Here is an 18959-nt window from a genome sequence, read left to right as displayed (position 1 = left end):
ACAATGGATCAGGGAATACTTGTCAGGAAGACAGCAGCGAGTCATGGTACGTGGCGAGGTGTCAGAGTGGGCACCTGTGACCAGCGGGGTCCCGCAGGGGTCAGTCCTAGGACCAGTGCTGTTTCTGGTATTTGTGAACGACATGACGGAAGGAATAGACTCTGAGGTGTCCCTGTTTGCAGATGACGTGAAGTTGATGAGAAGAATTCACTCGATCGAAGACAAGGCAGAACTACAAAGGGATCTGGACAGGCTGCAGACCTGGTCCAGCAATTGGCTCCTGGAGTTCAATCCCACCAAGTGCAAAGTCATGAAGATTGGGGAAGGGCAAAGAAGGCCGCAGACGGAGTACAGTCTAGGGGGTCAGAGACTACAAACCTCACTCAAGGAAAAAGATCTTGGGGTGAGTATAACACCAGGCACATCTCCTGAAGCACACATCAACCAAATAACTGCTGCAGCATATGGGCGCCTAGCAAACCTCAGAACAGCATTCCGACATCTTAATAAGGAATCATTCAGGACCCTGTACACCGTGTACGTTAGGCCCATATTGGAGTATGCGGCACCAGTTTGGAACCCACACCTAGCCAAGCACGTGAAGAAACTAGAGAAAGTGCAAAGGTTTGCAACAAGACTAGTCCCAGAGTTAAGAGGTATGTCCTACAAGGAGAGGTTAAGGGAAATCAACCTGACGACACTGGAGGACAGGAGAGATAGGGAGGACATGATAATGACATACAAAATACTGAGAGGAATTGACAAGGTGGACAAAGACAGGATGTTCCAGAGATTGGACACAGTAACAAGGGGACACAGTTGGAAGCTGAAGACACAGATGAATCACAGGGATGTTAGGAAGTATTTCTTCAGCCACAGAGTAGTCAGTAAGTGGAATAGTTTGGGAAGCGATGTAGTGGAGGCAGGATCCATACATAGCTTTAAGCAGAGGTATGATAAAGCTCACGGCTCAGGGAGAGTGACCTAGTAGCGATCAGTGAAGAGGCGGGGGCCAGCAGCTCGTACTCGACCCCCGCAACCTCAACTAGGTGAGTACACACACACACACACACACACACACACACACACACACACACACAGGAACAGAAACAAGAGGCCACAATTGGAAGTTGAAGACACAAATGAGTCAGAGAGATAGTAGGAAGTATTTCTTCAGTCATAGAGTTGTAAGGCAGTGGAATAGCCTAGAAAATGACGTAGTGGAGGCAGGAACCATACACAGTTTTAAGACGAGGTTTGATAAAGCTCATGGAGCGGGGAGAGAGAGGGTCTAGTAGCAACCGGTGAAGAGGCGGGGCCAGGAGCTAGGACTCGACCCCTGCAACCACAAATAGGTGAGTACAAATAGGTGAGTACACACACACACACATGTGCTCATATACAACAGGACTAGTGTCTAATCGACATGTGCCTAGGACAAAATGGTAACTAACACAGACACACACACACCTCAACTAGGTGAGAACTAGGTGAGTACACACACACACACACACACACACACACACACACACACACACACACACACACACACACACACACACACACACACATATATATATATATATATATATATATATATATATATATATATATATATATATATATATATATATATGCAATAAGATCACAGTAAACAGGTGATTTCAGAATATGCAAAACAACCACTCTGAAAGAATGAATAGAAATTCCAAGCGCTTTCGTGACTACTCATTATCAAAAAGGAAGGAACTATCCATGGTTCCTTGATAATGTGAATAATCTGAAAACTCTTTCATTATCTATTTCTCAAGATTATTTCATATATTTATATATATATATATATATATATATATATATATATATATATATATATATATATATATATATATATATATATATATATATATATATATGTATATATATATATATATATATATATACCTATATATATATATATATAATATATATATATATATATATATATATATATATATATATATATAATGTAAATTTAGAGAGAGAGAAAACTTTCAGTTTCCGGAGTATAGTTCTGGTGGCAGCATCAGCAGCTTCACCTCCACCCACTTTCTATCCCTCTTGTTTACTTTCACATGCACGTACATACACGCACATCCGTACACGCACACCCATATACTATGTACACCCAGATATACTTACACATTCGCGTGTATATACACACACATGGAGATCAAAGTCACTTGCGGTAACCAACATGTGCCAACATGAGACAACATGTGAGGGCTTCGTCCAATAAAATTTCGATTTCACAAACAAGTTTAAAACAAGTGTAGAAAAGATGTAACAAAAGAGCTTGAAGAAAGTAGAAGAGTATAAGTAGGAACTAGCAAGATGATGTCACTGCTAGAGTAAGACGTTGTCACTGCTAGACTAAGACGTTGTCACTGCTAGACTAAGACGTTGTCACTGCTAGACTAAGACGTTGTCACTGCTAGACTAAGACGTTGTCACTGCTAGACTAAGACGTTGTCACTGCTAGAGTAAGACGTTGTCACTGCTAGACTAAGACGTTGTCACTGCTAGACTAAGACGTTATCACTGCTAGACTAAGACGTTATCACTGCTAGACTAAGACGTTGTCACTGCTAGACTAAGACGTTGTCACTGCTAGACTAAGACGTTATCACTGCTAGACTAAGACGTTGTCACTGCTAGACTAAGACGTTGTCACTGCTTGACTAAAACGTTATCACTGCTAGACTAAGACGTTGTCACTGCTAGACTAAAACATTATCACTGCTAGACTAAGACGTTGTCACTGCTAGACTAAGACGCTGTCACTGCTAGACTAAGACGCTGTCACTGCTAAACTAAGACGTTGTCACTGCTAGACTAAAACATTATCACTGCTAGACTAAGACGTTGTCACTGCTAGACTAAGACATTGTCACTGCTAGACTAAGACGCTGTCACTGCTAGCCTAAGTAACGTTAACAGTACAGTCTGTAAGATGTGGATCACGTGAGAAGTGGGGTGTGTGTACAGAGAGCCGGCCAAACACATTATATTTTAGTATCCAAACACTCCAACCATTTAGAGAGACGAGCAAACAATTCATACAGGAAATGGCAAATCACTTCCTTGTTAATGATATGTGAAATCTTGAGACTGTGTCCACATTTTGCCCTGCTAGATAAGTGAACTCTTATGAGAGCATAACTTAGCCAGTAACCTTCACAGTGGTAATGAGATACATAACCTTGGTCTTGACTGTATCAACATGTTGTACTCCGCAGGAGAGTAACTATGTGCTAAGAGTGTAATATATGAAATGACTGTAATATCTGCATCATGTATGTAACTATGCCCAGTGGAATTTGACAGTGACCCGTTGTGACCTCTGTAATCCTGTTTCTTGCGCTAGTGCTCACACGTTGAACATGGGGTGCACAATAAAGTAGCCGCTCAGGCGGAACGAAGTAAAGTATGTGAGAGGGAGCTGCAGGAATGAAGAGTAGGGATGAGTAGGCGAGACTGCGTTTAACATTCACTTTACACGAAAAATATGAAGGTGGAATTGACTATGGAATACCAAGTGATCACTCTGTACCAAGATCTGATCACTTAGTAGATGTAGCCGTTAAACTCAAGTAATCATTTACCTAATCAATGTCGCAACTTTTCCTGAACATTTTGTAGCCCTTTCTTATCCTCATATGTTGTTATTCCTCTCATCGGCTCTACATCATCAGCAAACAAGGCTGCATCTGACTCAGTCCCATCGAGTAAGTCATTCACATATTAGAAACAGTACTGGTCCTAGTCCTAATACTGATCCTTGGGGAATCCCGCGTGCTACTCCTCTCCATTCTTGACATCCTACACTCACTCTGTTTCCTTACCCTAAGATACTCTTTGATCCACCGGAGTACATTCCCTCTTATGCCTTAATGAACCTCAAGTTTTTGTCCCAGTCGCTTTTAAAGTACAATATTCCATACCTTCATGCTCTCTCTCTCTCCTGCTTCACTTCTGTTACTTTGCCACAGAACTCCAACACGGGTTTAGAGATGACAAATCTTGCAAGACAAGATTTGTCATCTCTAAACCCGTGTTGGCTATTATTTATCAATCCACTTCCCTGCTAGTGTTCTACTTTTGATAATCTTCTCCAATAACTTGAATGGTATGCAGGTACGTGATGCTGGCCTTTAGTTCAATACTTCCTCTATTCCTCTTTTCTTAAATATGGGGACTACATTCCAGATCATTGGCAACTGTTCCGTATCCAGTGAATTCTTGTAGACCTTGTCAGGTTCCATTGCCTCTGATGCATCCAGTTCACTCAAAAAGTTTCCTATCTATTTCCTTATTGTGTGTATAGTGTTTAGTACTCGCCCGTGTACTCTTTCTCCTTGGCACTCTGGTGTTACCCTTGTTTCCTCTGAGAACACATCTTTAAATTGTTTGTTGAGCTATTTACAGACTTCCTTCTAGTTTCTCATGACTCTCCTCCTTCCTTCTTCAGGAGAATTACATAGTCTTTCATTGTCAGCTTTCTTCTGATGTAGTTGTGAAGCAGTTTTGGTTTAGCCTTCGCTTTTGTTAATATGTTATTCTCAAATTGTCGCCTCAGCCTTGTATATCTGTTGATGGGGATTTTTGTCAGCTTTTCTGTTCTCACCTGTCCTTCACATTCTATAAGATTTCCACATTCTTCTGCTCTTCCTTTTTTGTCTCTGCATCCCTGGCTAAACCAAGGGCTCTATATTTTTGCTAGTTCCCATCCTTCTTATGGGTACGAATTTCTGCTCTGCTTCCCAGCACTTCCCAGCTAGGTACTCCATCTTATTTTCCTCCACTCTCTCCATTTTCCACTTCACTGTATTGAGGAATTCCCCCTTCCCTTCAAAGTTCCCTCTACTGAAGCCTAGGTTCTCACACCCTCTACCTACCCCTCTACCCTCAAAGTTTACTTCCACAAGTTACATGAAGTGCAACAATGTATGGACGCCAGCACCCAGGGGGCTCTTATATACTATCTCACCCATGTCAGATTTACTTGCAGTAAATACTACATCCAGTCTTGCTGGTTCATCTTCTCTCTCTGTCTCTCTCTCTCTCTTTCTCCCTCTCTCTTTCTCTCTCTCTCTCTCCCTCTCTCTGTCTTGTCATGTTCTTAACATGCTGACACAAAGAGTTCCCTACCCACCTACAACATCTTAGTTCTTCATGTTTCTGGTTCCTCACGTAGGTCTCGGTTTCTGATTCCTCACGTAGGTCCCAGTTTCTGGTTCCTCACGTAGGTCTCGGTTTCTGGTTCCTCACGTAGGTCCCAGTTTCTGGTTCCTCACGTAGGTCTCGGTTTCTGGTTCCTCACGTAGGTCCCAGTTTCTGGTTCCTCACGTAGGTCTCGGTTTATGGCTCCCCAGGTATCGGTTTCTGGTTCCTCACGTAGGTCTCGGTTTATGGCTCCCCAGGTATCGGTTTCTGGTTCCTCACGTAGGTCTCGGTTTATGGCTCCCCAGGTATCGGTTTCTGGTTCCTCACGTAGGTCTCGGTTTCTGGTTCCTCACGTAGGTTTCGGTTTATAGCTCCCCAGGTATCGGTTTCTGGTTCCTCACGTAGGTCTCGGTTTCTGGTTCCTCACGTAGGTCTCGGTTTATGGCTCCCCAGGTATCGGTTTCTGGTTCCTCATGTGAGTCTTGGTTTTCTGAATCTACCTCTTAATGTTTCCTAACATTAATAGTATACAATGCCAACAAGTCGACGAATTAGACACATGTGCAACACCTGGGGATCTTTATTTTATTAACGTTTCGCCAACTAGCTGCTTTCTTCAGTTCAATACAGAGCCTATTAATACTAAAGGCATCACAAGATGAGGAAGTCTGTCCCTTAGCCTTGAAGGTGTTCAGTACTATAATTCTGACGAATCATCAAGATCAAGGTACTGAAAGCCTTCTTCAACTCTGAGGGAGTGATTACCACATCTTTCCGTCTCCAGTTACCCTATTTTCCGGCATATAAGGCGCACGACAGAAGTATCATAATGGTAAATCGGTAATCATATTTAAGGGATTATTACCTTCTTACTTTAAGCTAAAACGTAACTCAGAGCTTACCCTTGACCCTGACCATGAGCATATAAGGCGCAGGTTGATTTTCCAAGACTTTCTGTGGAAAAAAGGCGTGCCTTTTATGCCGGAAAATACAGTAATAAGCTCTGTATTAGATAGCAAAAGCTAGGTGTCGCACATGTGTCTAATTTATCGTGTTTCTATATGGGTGAAATCTCCTATGATTAATAGCTTTGCTTTACTTCTGTCAGCTTTCCTTGCTGCTGTTTGCTACACTGTTAACCGATATCTCGTTGTTGTTTTGGTATTGCTATCTTGGTCCCTCACTGTTTGGTGGTGGGTTGTAGATCATTGCTACTAATACTTTGGGTTCCCCATTTCCTATGTAGTTATCTGATTCATATCTGTGTAGGCTCCTTGTCTCTTCAAAACTCTATGCGTGTACATGCGTGTAGAAGCGTATACATGCGTGAAGAAGCGTGTACATGTGTATAGATGTACATGTGCATAGAGGCGTTTACATGCTTGTAGAGGTGTGCACATGCTTGTAGAGGTGTACATACTTGTAGAGGTGTTTATATACATGTAGAGGTGTGTACATTAGTGTAAAGGCCTGTACAGTAGAGTAGGGGCGTGTACATTAGTGTAGAGACGTGTACATTAGTGTAGAGACGTGTACATTAGTGTAGAGGCATGTACATTACTGTAGAGGCATGTACATTAGTGTGGAGCGTGTACACTAGCGCAGAGACGTGTAGAGACCTGGACCCAGCTGGCAGGGAACTTTCCCTCAGGTTTCCGACTGGTGGCCGAGATTATCTTAGAGTTTTCACTCTTTGACTCACTGACGAACACCCCTGGGGAGCCCACCCACCAGGGGAGCCCACCCATCTGTGGAGCCCATCCACCTGAGGAGCCCCCCCCCCCCACATCCGGCCGACCAACCTGTGGAGCCCATCCACCTGGGGAGCCCACCCACCTGGGAAGCACATCCACCTGAGGAGCCCACCCACCTGGGGAGCCCACCCACCTGGGGGAGCCCATCCACCTGAGGAGCCCACCTGCCTGGGGGAGCCCACCCATCTGGGGAGCCCACTCATTTGAGGAGCCCACCCACCCCCTCCCTCTCTCTTCCCATACTCTCCTCGTTTATTCAACACCACTCATAACCCATTAACCTAGGCAAAAACACTGGCTTTACTGGGTTATCTAAGGTTATCACACTGACTGTACTGGGTTATCCAAGGTTATCACACTGCCTTTACTGGGTTATCCAAGGTTATCACACTGGCTTTACTGAGTTATCCAAGTTAACCACACTGGCTTTGTAAATTAATAGTTCAGAGAACCGACAGGTTGATAAATTAGACACATGTCCAACACTTGGGAATCCTTATTGAGGAAACGTTTCGCCACACAGTGGCTTCATCAGTCATATCCAAAGAAGAATGGTGAAGATCAGAAAGAGTTTGAGGCAATCAGTCCCTCAGCCTGGAGTCGATGTAATCAGTCCATCAATCTTGAAAAGAATACAGCATGTGCGCGAAGTAGCTTATAGATAATGTAGTTTATGCAATATCTTTCACGCCTACCTACTAAGGAGTACAGTTCAAGGGACTTTAGGCGCTCTCAATCATATAGGTTCTTAACTGAGTTCATACGAGCTGTGAAGGTTCTCTGTATATTTTCCAGTTCCGCAATTCTACCTGCCTTGAAGGGGGCCATTAGTACACAGCAACATTCCAAACTAGCGAGAACGAGTGACCTGAAGAGAATCATCCTTAGATTGGCCTCTCTTGTTGTGCTATGGCACCTATCATTGTCACTCCCAGGTCTCTCACATTAGACTTACATTCGATGGATTGATCTGAGTTTACTTTATACTCCAATTCTGTTTATATTTCTTCATTTCTTCGGTAGCGTAGCAGTTAAAATTTGTTCTCTTTGAACATCATATTGTTGTCAGTGGCTCACTGGAAGACTTGGTCGACTCAGCTTGAAGGCTTACTGTGCCTGATGTGGATGCCACTCTCAGACAAATTCTAGTATCATCTGCAAAAGGATGATACAATCCTATGATTTATGTCCCTCTCTGTCAGATATGAAAATGAGGAAAAGTGGGGCGAGTGCCTTGTCTTAGGGACAGAACTCTTCACTGTAGAAGTTCCTGATTTCACTTTGTTAATGACTCCTTGCGTTCTGTTGCTCAGGAAGTTCAATTACCATCTGCCCACCTTCCCAGTTATTCCTTTTTTTGCATGTCTTTTATGAGAAATTACCCCTTGGTCGCAATTATCGAAAGCTTTTGCAAAGAAACCGTGCACTACATCTGCATTTTGCTTATCTACGAATGTACCAATGATCATGTCGTGATGGTCCCACAATTTCGAGAGGCAGAGGCGACCTCTTGTGAACCTGTGTTGACCTGGGTTGTGCAACTGCTGCACAGTCTTAAGGGGAAAGGTATAGGGATAAAGAGAAAAGGTTTGGCGTGTGAAAGGGGAGAAATAAGTTTAGACATCGTTGAAGAAAAAAATAAGGCTATAATTATGAACAAGGGATGAGGGTTTGAAGGGGAATCCCAGATGATGAGGGACGAGGCAAGGACTGGACTACAGGGGGTCAGAATACATGAAAAATGTCTTGTTGTAAAGGATACTTAGAACAGTGCTGCGGCCAGCGTGTTGGAGGGGAATAAGAGAGAGAGAGAGACAGATCAAGGGAATGGGGGTTGAGAAGCACTGGACACATACACACACAACAATACCACTTCCAGGAAGCACATCCAAATATAGTCGAGAGAGAGAGAGAGGGAGAGAGAGAGAGAGAGAGATGGGGGGAGGGGGAAGGAGGGTGGCAGGCTCTCTTGCAGGCGCGGGAGAGGGAGAATGAGAAAGGCAACTTCCAGCTAAAGACTAGGAAGGCTGAGAATCCTATCACTGGGTTTTTCTTATAAGAATCACCATTAAAGGGGTAGAGGAGGGGGTTATTTCTAGCAATAATTATAGGGAGAAGGAAAAGAGGTGTTTTTTTTTATTTAGAATGGGGTCACAGAGGTGAAATGGGTACTTCTGACTGTGCTTATCAAATGGGAAGAGACTTAGATATGAGAAACTTTTTTCTAAGAACGTGGTGGTGGAGCTCAGTGATACATACAAGATGGGGTGGTAGCCTGGCCAAGTGGAGGTCAGTGATCATGCAAGATGGGGTGGTAGCCTGGCCAAGTGGAGGTCAGTGATCAAACAAGATGGGGTGGTAGCCTGGCCAAGTGGAGGTCAGTGATCATGCAAGATGGGGTGGTAGCCTGGCCAAGTGGAGGTCAGTGATCATGCAAGATGGGGTGGTAGCCTGGCCAAGTGGAGGTCAGTGATCAAACAAGATGGGGTGGTAGCCTGGCCAAGTGGAGGTCAGTGATCATACAAGATGGGGTGGTAGCCTGGCCAAGTGGAGGTCAGTGATCATGCAAGATGGGGTGGTAGCCTGGCCAAGTGGAGGTCAGTGATCATACAAGATGGGGTGGTAGCCTGGCCAAGTGGAGGTCAGTGATCATACAAGATGGGGTGGTAGCCTGACCAAGTGGAGGTCAGTGATCATGCAAGAGGAGGTGTTAGCCTGGCCAAGTGGAGCCGAGTGATCACACAAGGGAAAGTGGTAGCCTGGCCAAGTGGAGTTCCAAGATGACACACGGTCACCCCACAGAGAAGCACATCCGAATCTCTACAAAGGCGCTCATAATAGAAGCAAATCTATTACCTGGAAAAGACGGCTCCAATAATGATGAAACTTTAAACTCGACGTAGCTACTTCCAGGACAGGCGTGGTTCCAGGATTTCTATAAGGAGAGTCTTATGGGCGGTGATCTGTTTCGAAGCGTAGTTAGGGGGACTTGTCTAGAAGACCGGTAATTATTTTTTTATTGGGGGAGAGGTTGAAGATTATGCGGGGGCTGCTGAAGATTATGTGGTTCCCTCCCTGACGCCAACATTATTCCAGAGTGAAAGACGTATGCCTGAAACGTGTTAAAACGAAAAACCCGCAAAGAATGTAATTGAAAGATTGAAATTCATCATTTGCACAATGAATGTTGGCTTCCTGAAAAATTGAATGTTGCTGCCTGCAACACTGAATGTTGGCTTCCAGCAACACTGAATGGTGCTGCTTGCAACAATGAATGCTGGCTTCCTGCAACACTGAATGTTGGCCTCCTGCAATACTGAATGTTGCTTCCTGCAACACTGGATGGTGCTACTTAATTGCAACAATGAATGTTGGCTTTCAGCAACACTGAATGTTGGCTTCCTGCAACACTAAATGCTGGCTTCCTGCAATACTGAATGTTGGCTTCCTACAACACTGAATGTTTGCCTCCTGCAATACTGAATGCTGGCTTCCTGCAACACTGAATGTTGCTGCCTGCAATGCTGAATGTTGACCTCCTGCAATACTGAATGTTGGCTTCCTGCAACACTGAATGTAGGCTTCCTGCAACACTGAATGCTGACTTACAGCAACACTGAATGCTGCTGCCTGCAACAGCGAATGTTGGCTGTCTACAACACTGAATGCTGCTGCCTGCAACACTGCAGTGTTCCTGGCCGCAGTGTCCCTGACTGCTGTGTTTGTGTCTGCAGTGTTCCTGGTTGGAGTGTTCCTGGATGCAGCGTTCCTGGATGCAGTGTTCCTGGCAGCAGTGTTCCTGGCTGGAGTGTTCGTGGCTAGAGTATTCGTGGCTGCAGTGTTCGTGGCTGCAGTGTTCGTGGCTGCAGTGTTCCTGGTTGAAGTATTCCTGGCTGCAGTGTTCCTGGCTAGAGTGTCCCTGGCTGGAGTGTTCGTCGCTGCAGTGTTCCTGGCTGGAGTGTTCCTGGCTGGAGTGTTCCTGGCTGGTGTTCCTGGCTGGAGTGTTCCTGGCTGGAATGTTCCTGGCCTCAGTGTTCCTGGCTGGAGTGTTCCTGGCTACAGTGTTCCTGGTTGGAGTGTTCTTGGCTGCAGTGTTCCTGGCTGGAATGCTCCTGGCTGGAGTGTTCCTGGTTGGAATGTTTGTGGCTGGAGTGCTCCTGGCTGGAGTGTTCCTGGCTGCAGTGTTCCGGCTGGAATGTTCTGGCCGCAGTGTTCCTGGCTGGAGTGGTCCTGGCTGGAGTGTTCCTGGCTGAAGTGTTCCTGGCTGCAGTGTTCGTGGCTGGAATGCTCCTGGCTGGAGTGTTCCTGGCTGGAGTGTTTCTGGCTGGAATGTTCCTGGCTGGAGTGTTCCTGGTTGGAGTGTTCCTGGTTGGAGTGTTCCTGGTTGGAGTGTTCCTGGCTGCAGTGTTCCTGGCTGCAGTGTTCCTGGCTGCAGTGTTCCTGGTTGGAGTGTTCCTGGTTGGAATGTTCCTGCTGGAGTGTCCCTGGCTGGAGTGTTCCTGGCTGGAGTGTTCCTGGCTGGAATGTTCCGTGTTCCTGGATGCAGTGTTCCTGACTGGAGTGTTCCTGGCTGCTGTGTTCCTGGCTGGAGTGTTCCTGGCTGGAGTGTTCCTGGCTGCAGTGTTCCTGGTTGGAGTGTTTCTGGCTGGAATGTTCCTGGCTGGAGTGTTCCTGGCTGGTGTTCTTGGCTGGAGTGTTCCTGGCTGGAATGTTCCTGGTCGGAGTGTTTCTGATTGCAGTGTCCCTGGCTGGAGTGTTCCTGGCTGCAGTGTTCCTGGTTGGAGTGTTCCTGCTGGAGTGGTCCTGGCTGGAGTGTACGTGGTTGGAGTGTTCTTGGTTGGAATGTTCCTGGCTGGAGTATTCCTGGCTGGAGTGTTCCTGGCTGGAGTGTTCCTGGCTGGAGTATTCCTGGCTGGAGTGTTCCTGGCTGGAGTGTTCCTGGCTGGAGTGTTCCTGGTTGGAGTATTCCTAGCTGGAGTGTTCCTGGCTGGAGTATTCCTGGCTGGAGTGTTCCTGGTTGGAGTGTTCCTGGTTGGAGTGTTCCTGGCTGCAGTGTTCCTGGCTGCAGTGTTCCTGGTTGGAGTGTTCCTGGCTGGAGTGTCCCTGGCTGGAGTGTTCCTGGCTGGAGTGTTCCTGGCTGGAATGTTCCGTGTTCCTGGATGCAGTGTTCCAGACTGGAGTGTTCCTGGTTGGAGTGTTCCTGGCTGGAGTGTTCCTGGCTGAAGTGTACCTGGCTGGAGTGTTCCTGGCTGGAGTGTCCCTGGCTGGAGTGTTCCTGGCTGGAGTGTTCCTGGCTGGAATGTTCCGTGTTCCTGGATGCAGTGTTCCAGACTGGAGTGTTCCTGGCTGGAATGTTCCGTGTTCCTGGATGCAGTGTTCCAGACTGGAGTGTTCCTGGCTGGAATGTTCCTGGCTGGAGTATTCCTGGCTGCAGTGTTCCTGGCTGGAGTGTTCCTGGCTGGAGAGTTCCTGGCTGGAGTGTTCCTGGCTGGAGTGTTCCTGGCTGGAATGTTCCATGTTCCTGGATGCAGTGTTCCAGACTGGAGTGTTCCTGGCTGGAATGTTCCTGGCTGGAGTATTCCTGGCTGCAGTGTTCCTGGTTGGAGTGTTCCTGGCTGGAGTGTCCCTGGCTGGAGTGTTCCTGGCTGGAGTGTTCCTGGCTGGAATGTTCCGTGTTCCTGGATGCAGTGTTCCAGACTGGAGTGTTCCTGGCTGGAATGTTCCTGGCTGGAGTATTCCTGGCTGCAGTGTTCCTGGCTGGAGTGTTCCTGGCTGGAGAGTTCCTGGCTGGAGTGTTCCTGGTTGGAGTATTCCTGGCTGCAGTGTTCCTGGCTGGAGTGTTCCTGGCTGCAGTGTTCCTGGTTGGAGTGTTCCTGGCTGGAGTGGTCCTGGCTGGAGTGTACCTGGTTGGAGTGTTCTTGGCTGGAATGTTCCTGGCTGGAGCGTTCCTGGCTGGAGTATTCCTGGCTGGAGTGTTCCTGGCTGGAGTGTTCCTGGCTGAAGTGTTCCTGGTTGGAGTGTTTTTGGCTGGAGTGTTCCTCGTGGGAGTATTCCTGGCTGGAGTGTTCCTGGCTGGAGTATTCCTAGCTGGAGTGTTCCTGGCTGCAGTGTTTCTGGTTGGAGTGTACCTGGCTGCAGTGTTCCTGGCTGGAGTGTTTCTGGCTGGAATGTTCCTGGCTGGAGTGTTCCTGGCTGGAGTGTTCTTGGCTGGAGTGTTCCTGACTGGAATGTTCCTGGTCGGAGTGTTTGTGATTGCAGTGTCCCTGGCTGGAGTGTTCCTGGCTGCAGTGTTCCTGGTTGGAGTGTTCCTGGCTGGAGTGGTCCTGGCTGAAGTGTACGTGGTTGGAGTGTTCTTGGTTGGAATGTTCCTGGCTGGAGTGTTCCTGGCTGGAGTATTCCTGGCTGGAGTGTTCCTGGCTGGAGTGTTCCTGGCTGTAGTGTTCCTGGTTGGAGTATTCCTAGCTGGAGTGTTCCTGGCTGGAGTATTCCTGGCTGGAGTGTTCCTGCTTGGAGCATTCCTGGTTGGAGTGTTCCTGGCTGCAGTGTTCCTGGTTGGAGTGTTCCTGGCTGGAGTGTCCCTGGCTGGAGTGTTCCTGGCTGGAGTGTTCCTGGCTGGAATGTTCCGTGTTCCTGGATGCAGTGTTCCAGACTGGAGTGTTCCTGGTTGGAGTATTCCTGGCTGGAGTGTTCCTGGCTGAAGTGTACCTGGCTGGAGTGTTCCTGGCTGAAATGTTCCTGGCTGGAGTGTTCCTGGCTGGAGAGTTCCTGGCTGGAGTGTTCCTGGTTGGAGTATTCCTGGCTGCAGTGTTCCTGGCTGGAGTGTTCCTGGCTGCAGTGTTCCTGGTTGGAGTGTTCCTGGCTGGAGTGGTCCTGGCTGGAGTGTACCTAGTTGGAGTGTTCTTGGCTGGAATGTTCCTGGCTGGAGCGTTCCTGGCTGGAGTATTCCTGGCTGGAGTGTTCCTGGCTGGAGTGTTCCTGGTTGGAGTGTTTTTGGCTGGAGTGTTCCTGGTGGGAATATTCCTGGCTGGAGTGTTCCTGGCTGGAGTATTCCTGGCTGGAGTGTTCCTGGCTGCAGTGTTTCTGGTTGGAGTGTACCTGGCTGCAGTGTTCATGGCTGGAGTGTTCCTAGCTGCAGTGTTCCTGGCTTGCAGTGTACCTGGCTGCAGTGTTCCTGGCTGCAGTGTTCCTGGCTTGAGTGTACCTGGCTGCAGTGTTCCTGGCTGCAGTGTTGCTGGCTGTAGTGTACCTGGCTGCAGTGTTCCTGGCTGCAGTGTTCCTGGTTGGAGTGTACCTGGCTGCAGTGTTCCTGGCTGGAGTGTACCTGGCTGCAGTGTTCCTGGCTGGGTGTTCCTGGCTGAAGTGTACCTGGTTGGAGTGTTCCTGGCTGGAGTGTTCCTGGCTGGAGTATTCCTGGCTGGAGTGTACCTGGCTGGAGTATTCCTGGCTGGAGTGTTCCTGGCTGCAGTGTTCCTGGCTGGAGTGTACCTGGCTGGAGTATTCCTGGCTGGAGTGTTCCTGGCTGCAGTGTTCCTGGCTGGAGTGTTCCTGGCTGGAGTGTACCTGGCTGGAGTATTCCTGGCTGGAGTGTTCCTGGCTGGAGTGTTCCTGGCTGCAGTGTACCTGGCTGGAGTATTCCTGGCTGGAGTGTACCTGGCTGGAGTATTCCTGGCTAGAGTGTACCTGGCTGGTGTATTCCTGGCTGGAGTGTTCCTGGCTGCAGTGTTCCTGGCTGAAGTGTACCTGGCTGGAGTATTCCTGGCTGAAGTGTACCTGGCTGGAGTATTCCTGGCTGCAGTGTACCTGGCTGGAGTATTCCTGGCTGGAGTATTCCTGGCTGCAGTGTTCCTGGCTGCAGTGTTCCTGGCTGCAGTGTTCCTGGCTGCAGTGTTCCTGGCTGCAGTGTTCCTGGCTGCAGTGTTCCTGGCTGCAGTGTTCCTGGGCAGCTTACATCCCACCACCAGAATCATCTTCATTCACAAGTAACACACAAATTACAGATGAAAGTAGAGGACGTTTCGGTCGGTGACGAAGCATTATCAAGTCAGTGATGTGTAAACCGTGTGAAGAATCTGTGTTAAACTGAGGAGGAGGTGCGCCACTCAAACAATAAACTGATCTTCTGTCACGCAGGTACATGACAAGTTTGTCATCATCTCAAGACTCTCTCCGGCTCCTTCTCTTTCCCCTTCCTTCCACTCAATGAAAACAGTTAACTAGCTTTATCCATTTTGTTATATGTTAATAATTTTCCAAATTAACTTTTCTGCCACATCTAGCCTGACCAAAATGTACATTATAATATAAAAATGCTTACTTCAACTTACTAAGAATTTCCATAATTTTATGTAATTCTTTTCCTTTGTGAAGGGCGAGAATAAGGTACATCTTCACAAGACAATATTTTTCTTTTCAGCGGTAATTATTAATAAGTATGAATTAGACACATGTGCAACATTGGGTATCTTTAATGAAGAAATGTTTCGTCACGCAGTGACTTCGTCAGTCCATACAAAGGAGAATGGTGAAGAATAGGAGGAGTCTGAGGTAATCAGTCCCTCAGCCTTGAGTCGAAGTAATCAGTCCATCAATCTTTTCAAGATTGATAGACTGATTACCTCAATCTCCGCCTGTTCTTCACCATTCTCCTTTGTATGGACTGATGAAGCCACTGTGTGGCGAAACGTTTCTTCATTAAAGATACCCTAATGTTGCAAATATGTCTAATTTATCAACTTGTCGGTTTTCTGAACCATTTATCTACAATAAGTATGAAGGAAGACTTACAGAGTGTGTACTCACCTGGCTGTAGTTCAGTGGTGTCGGATGGTAGTTCCTGGCTGCAGCAGTCAGCCTTACAAATGCCTCCTAACCTCTTGGCTCCTCCCCTGCCTCTTGACTTAATCAGGGAACGGGTGGGGCTTGAACCCATGCCAAGTGAGTCCTAAAACTCACAAGCCAGTGCACTGACCTACAAATGGAATCCCTCCGCAGTACGAGTCCAGTCCCTGGACCAATTATGTACCTCTGTAATCTTTTGACTACCGCCCACAGGATGGGTATGGGGTGCATAATAAACATATTAAACTAACTAAGTACTACCTCAGTTGGGTAGTTCTACTTCTTAACTACACTAAGACTCAAGACATACTCGTATTTCCCAAAATCTGTGTCGCACATACACCTTTCTCGTTTCCATTTATATTCCCTGACCTTGACCCTGACCTTGACCCTGACCTTGATCCTGACCTTTCAAACAGTCTGTCCCTATCCGCCCCGTCAAGACTCCTGAGTATGTTAAGTAAAAGGACACAAGTGCAACTAATGTGACATTTTATTGTGACAACGTTTCGCTTTTCAGGAACTTTGTCAAGCTGTTACTGAAAGGTCTGACAAAGCTCCTAGAGAGCGAAACGTTGCCACAATAAAGTGTCACATTAGCTGCACTTGTGTCCTTTTACCTAACATTGTCGGTAATTCTACCAAGGCCAGTACACCTCTGAGTATGTAACATGTGGTTATCATGTTGTCTTTAGCACTTCCGCCGTTTAAGGTTGTCTACAACGGCTAATTTAATCTCTCCTCGTAGGTCACTTCTCTCAGCTCTGATCTGTTCCTATGGCAAACCTCCGAACTAATGTGAGGACTCTACAGTAGTACAGAACAAGACTACAGAGTATAGATGCAAAGAAAGCGCCAGCAATACACACACTCGCTGAAACGATTTGATGGTTTACCTGGAGTAGTTTCGGGATTCAAGCATCCCAGTAATTTAGGTGCTTGACTGAGTTTAAATGAGCTCAAGAATTTCGCCTGCCTTGAAAGAGGCCATTAGTACACAGCAATATTCCATCGTAGAAAGAATGATTGGCCTGAAGACTATCATCATTAGACTGGCATCTTTTTGTTTTGCAGGTTTTATTTATTGAAATTATAATTTTTGTTGAACATGCAATAACAGTTTCGTTGTATTCCTTGAACGCAAGGTCTCAAATTATCACTTCTAGATCTCTCACATCTGACTTATGTTCTTTTGAGTAGTTTGAGTTTGTCTTGTACTCCGAGTTTCTCAGGAGCCTGTGGGAAGACTGGCTTACTCTGTGGGTTCTATTTGTTAGGAAGTTCAGTGTCTATTTGTCCACCGTCCTAGTTATTTCTATTGCACATACTTTATGTGAATTTACTCCATGGTTGCACTTGTCAAAAGGTTTTGCAAAGTCAGCGAAAACTACATCTGCATTTTGTTTGTTTTCCATTGTACCCAAGACCATGTAACAGCAGTCCAGAAATTGTGAAAGGCAGGAGCGACTTGTTCTGAACCTATGTTGAACTGGGATGTGCAGTTGTTCGAATCCATGTTAATGGTAATTTTGCTTCTTTAAATGATTTAAAAAATTCTTGATGACGTGGGATACTATGACTGATGGTCTAACATCGCACATTATCAAGATTTAAAAAGCAAGATTTCCAGTCTAGATTAAGACAGCCAACAGGAAGGGAAGAGGGAAGACCTGAAAGCTGAAGCACAGAACCCACAAACACACACACACAAAATAAAGCTAACTAGGAACAGTAACTACACCCAAACCCAAGACACATCTAGAAAGCTGAACCACTGGGGAGATTTTGCGAGAGTAGCATCAGTAGGTGCGTGTTTATGTTGGTGGCGTGAGGGAGGTAGGAAGTGAGCAGTGCATCAGGTGTGTGGTGGTGGGCCGCTACCAGAGAGAGTGACTCCCCACTGCATCCACTTTCCCTTATGGACCATCTTCAGTGGGACGGACTCTCCGGAGCTCACACTGATTTTTCCTGTGTCTTGGAAACTCAGTGTAGGGAGAAAACACGGGAATGTGAGAAGGAGGGTAAGGATGGCCACCATTTTTCCTCCCCCACAGCCTTCCGTGTCACACACACACACACACACACACACACACACACACACACACACACACACGCACACACCCACACACACGCACGCACCATACATAGTTTTAAGACGAGGTTTGATAAAGCTCATGGAGCAGGGAGAGAGAGGACCTACTAGCAATCAGTGAAGAGGCGGGTCCAGGAGCTATGACTCGACCCCTGCAACCACAAAAAGGTGAGTATGCACAAAGGAGACAGACAGAGAGCATTAAACTACAGACCAGGTGTCACTGACAAGTATAGCACTGAAAATTTTGAAGAAGATTATCAGAAGAGTGATGAAGCACCTAGAAAGGAGTGGGTTCATGCATGACAACCAGCACGGCTTTAGGGATGGAAAATCCTGTGTCAGAAACCTACTGGAGTTCTACAGGATAACAGAAATAAAACAGAAGAGAGAAGGGGTGGGTAGATTGCATTTTCTTGAACTATAAGAAGGCTTCTGACACAGTACTGCACAAAAGATTGATACAAAAACTAGAGCAGGCAGATACGACAGGAAAGACACTACAATGGATCAAAGTATACGTACCTGACAGGAAGGAAACAACGAGTGATGGTTAACGATGAGGTGTGGAAATGGATGTATATGACGATTGGGTTTCTATAAGGGTCAGTCCTAGGGCCGGTGCTGTTTCTTGTATACGTGAATGATATAAAAGAAGGGATGGAGTGAGAGGTATTCCTATTCTCAGACGACGTGAAACTAATGAGGAAAGACTACAAATTAATCTGGACAGGCTGCAGGACTGGTCTGACAAATGGTTTACGGAGTTTAACCTCACCAAGTGAAAAGCTGTGAAACTTGGGGAAGGACAAAGAACATTGCAGAGGGACTACAGGCTCGGGGGGGAGGGGAGCAAAGGCTGCAAAAAACAGTTAAGGAGAAGGATTATGGGGTGAGTATCATACCAAGCATATCTCCTGAGTCGCACATGACCCAAATAACTGCTGCAACAAATGCGCGTCTAGCAAATATAAGAATAACTTCTCAACATCTAAGTAAGGAGTCATTCACGACACTGTACACCGTGTAGTCAGGCCCATACTGGAGTAAACAGCACCAGTATGGGACCGAGA

Source organism: Cherax quadricarinatus, chromosome 28 (assembly GCF_038502225.1).
Source record: "Cherax quadricarinatus isolate ZL_2023a chromosome 28, ASM3850222v1, whole genome shotgun sequence".
In the NCBI taxonomy this organism is placed as follows: Eukaryota; Metazoa; Arthropoda; class Malacostraca; order Decapoda; family Parastacidae; genus Cherax; species Cherax quadricarinatus.
Note: the sequence above shows the minus strand (reverse complement) of the source record.